We start from the raw sequence: 3,527 nt of genomic DNA on the forward strand, positions 1-3,527 counted from the left end.
AGACTTTCAGAACTTGGTCCTTTGAGCACAGCTTTTCACCACTGTGGAATGGACTCTGTATGTAGGCTCATGTCGTGGGATCCTGCATTGTCATTGTGTTCAACTGCACTCTGAAGAAAACTTTTTACTGGTATGGAAAATTTTGTTCTTGTGCTTCACAAATCTTGCCAAGTCTCTTAATGTGAAATTTTCTTCAGAGATGGAAGCCAGAAAACTCTGGTTATCCAGATACAAAATACAAAGACTATTTGGGAGCAGCCTGGCTTTCTTCATAAATACATTTTGTAGGGTGATGGCCTACAAACAAGTGAAATGGAAAACCATCTGTAGAGACGATAACTTCGTAAAAGAAGAAAAAACAATCAAAAAAGCACAGCACTCAGATATCTGTAGGAGAAACAGAGGCCCAAACCACAGTTGGTTTCATACTCACCAGAATGGCAGGAGTGAAACTGAAGTTGGGGGGACAATGTGATTTTCACACATGATATCCGTTTGGTTTTAAACCTCACACCCACTTTTTAAAAAGTGTAATTTAGATTTGGTTTCTTTTATTCATTAGAAGACATCTTTGGTGGTAACTGATGATTTTAAAGTTAGGGGTAGTTGTAGTCTCAAAGTGAATTAGTGTCCGTAGTCCTAACACATACAGTGAAACACTTAAGTTATTTAAAAAATTGCCCTTAGGTTCAATCCCACCCTGAACGCATTTCTATCTAGTTGGTGTGGGGAAGAAGCTTCCCCTGGATCTCCAGAGGGACTCTCCCACCCAAGCACAAGTGGCCTCCCACAAAGTAGCTTGCCTCTTCCAACTACAGACACACACACACACTCTCTCGTTCTCTCTCTCTCTCCTCATCCCCTGAATGCCCCCACCCGTGATTTGAATTAGACAACGAAAAGCACCTCCCAGAGATGGGCACACAGCAGCAGCTGTCAAAAGGAGAAGTCACTTTACTTTCTTTTAAACTTGCAATGTTTGTCTTTATTTTGTTCTTTATATTTTGAAAGTGAAAAGAAATAGTATTGAGTCAATTTGTTTTTTTTTTTTTTTTTAAATATTTGTTCTATGTATTTACAAGCCTTAAAGTTGCTCTAAAGATTTCAAAAGTATTAAGAGTACTCTCCCCAGGGTAGCACTTTTTTTTTAAAACAATTCTTGGAGTTCTCTGGTCCACAGCATTTCCTTCTGTTCCAAGGTTATGTATGTTTTGAGATTACTATTGTGATTTTTTTATTTTCTGAAGCAAGCTGAGAGGCAGGCAGAAAGATTTGATGCCAAAAAAAAAAAAAAAAAAAAAAAATCTTCCTTACCTTGTTCACCCCAAACCTTCTTAAATTTGGACTAACTACTATGCTTTAAAACAAACGTGAGGTGCATCTGAAGGGGAGGGAAATTTATTTCTCTGCTTTTCTATTATACAAGTTGTTTACAGAAACTGCAAATTAAAAAATTACACTGGCATTTGCAGTCCTTAAAATAAATTAAAAGTTCTCAACTTTTTTTTTTGCTAAACAGATGTGTTTTTTAAAAGTATGAGTCCTTGTTTACAAAGAAAAGATTAAAACAGAAAATATTTTCTATAAATAATACATGTATTTTGGTTTTAGTGCTCCCGCCCTCAGGTTTGAAGTTTACTTTTTTCCAGTACCTTTTTCCTCCATGATCACCTTTTTTTCTCTTTCCCCTCTCCCACTCGTGCACACGTGGGGGTTCCTGCGAGAATTGGCCTTGCTGCACTGTGATTGGCGAAGACGTGAAACTTTTTAAAAAAATACTTAAATTGTTTCTTTTGTTTCTTTTTGTGTATTTGAAGTTTAGTTATCCTCAGATTCCTCTTCTGCTTCCCGAAGCCATGTGAAGAATGCCGTGACAGATTTGAGGGCCACGCCCTTCCCATTCTGCTCTGCGGGGTCTTTGCTGCTTTCCCATTTGTAGAAGGCATCCTCGGAGATTACCTCTTCATCATACAGGCAATCAAAAAACATCCGTAACAAATCTGTATGGAAGTGAAAATGAACCATCAGCTTTGGGGCACTATATTTGTGAAGAAAAGACTGTATTTACAAGTAACGAATAAATGTACATTGGTTCCCAGACGGAAGAGCATCCATTACAATTCATTATACTCCCTCTTGATAATGGCAAAATAACTTGCCTAAAGAACAGGAAAAGAAGATTTAAGCAGTCTAAATTATTTCTTATTCCTCTTATTTTACTCACTTTGAACTATATTCTGATATTGCTGAGCTGTTTGATATGTAGTTCTCAACCTAAACACTTTAAAAATTAAATACAAGAATAATTTTTTAGTTTCTTTATAAATTTCTCTATTGTTTAAAATTTTACAATAAAAACATACTATTTTTACAAATCTTGGGAGGAAAAGGCAAGATGTACTTTTCCCCCTTCTAATACTGTTTTCAAAATGAAGAGAGTAATAATTTTTATAGGTAAAAATGATCTCATCTGGTTTTTATACAGTGAAATGACAGTCATTTGTTGTTTTTAATGCTTGGATGATCTGGGAAATTTTAATTCTCTGTTTTGCTTAGTTTCTATTATTGCTCAAAAAATGGAGAAAGCTGATAGAGATATTAAGCCCCAATAGAGTTATATATATATATTTTAAATTCTTTCATTATGGGCTTTTAAAATTCATTTAAAGTCAGCTCACCAATCATTGATATTAATGGAGGGAGGCAGTGGAATAAACAATAATTACAAATATTAGGTTTAGAAAGAATCATATTAAAGTTTTTCTTTAGATTTACCTTCGTATTAAAAGCTAATATTGAAATCACTTCAATCTCTAAACTCTGCTTGGTCTATAGGGAAATGGAAGAAGCAAGTGGCCATGAGTCTGTTGGTGGTTAAGTCTAGAATTAAACATCTCTCAAGGGACTATTGAAGCTGATAATTATGGGAGATACTTTAATTTGACTGGATGAACACACAGCATCAATATCTTCCGATTACTTAACTATTTCTTGAAAATCTAATGTGCTCATCCTGTAACAGAAAAAGGAAGCCATGATGTTAATTAACGGTGTTGGAGAGAGCAAACAAAGTCAGATTAATTCTCTGATTAGGACTTAGATGTCCCTTCGGTCGTACCCCGAGGATTAACTGTTTCAGTCTTTCCCTTTTATCTCACAGAGGGATTCATTCATCAGCACTAGCAAAGAAGGAAAACTCTGCAAAGCCACAAGCTAAGAAAGTGCCAAAGAACTACTTCAGTGCTGCATCTAAAATAGCTATGTAATATTCACTATCACAAGTTTCAAATGAATTTTCGAGATTTAATAAAATTCAGTTTATTACCAGTATCACCAAAACTTAGGTTTTCAGGTTACCTTATTTGTCCAGTTAGCCAGAATTGATTATAACCCTTAACTGAAAACTAGTCTAAAACGCCTTAATGTCTTTGTTGGGTGCCTGAAGGTTATGAAGAGTATCATTCTCTTTCATTATTAAGACCTGTATCAAAAAAGGTGAAAAACTATGTATCACATATGCTAATACT

At 35.2% G+C, this 3,527-nt stretch overlaps 1 long non-coding RNA gene across 1 annotated transcript; it reads right to left on the reverse strand.

Moving 5' to 3' along the window:
• Positions 1–996: 996 nt before the first annotated feature.
• On the reverse strand, positions 997–3,517 carry LOC111738177. Its single transcript, XR_002779720.1, has 2 exons — positions 2,776–3,517; positions 997–2,000 (listed from the first exon to the last, which is right to left on the reverse strand). It is a non-coding gene; the product is annotated as an uncharacterized LOC111738177 (long non-coding RNA).
• Between the last annotated feature and the right edge of the window lie 10 nt (positions 3,518–3,527).

The sequence above is a fragment of the Pteropus vampyrus genome, unplaced genomic scaffold (assembly GCF_000151845.1).
Source record: "Pteropus vampyrus isolate Shadow unplaced genomic scaffold, Pvam_2.0 Scaffold36, whole genome shotgun sequence".
In the NCBI taxonomy this organism is placed as follows: Eukaryota; Metazoa; Chordata; class Mammalia; order Chiroptera; family Pteropodidae; genus Pteropus; species Pteropus vampyrus.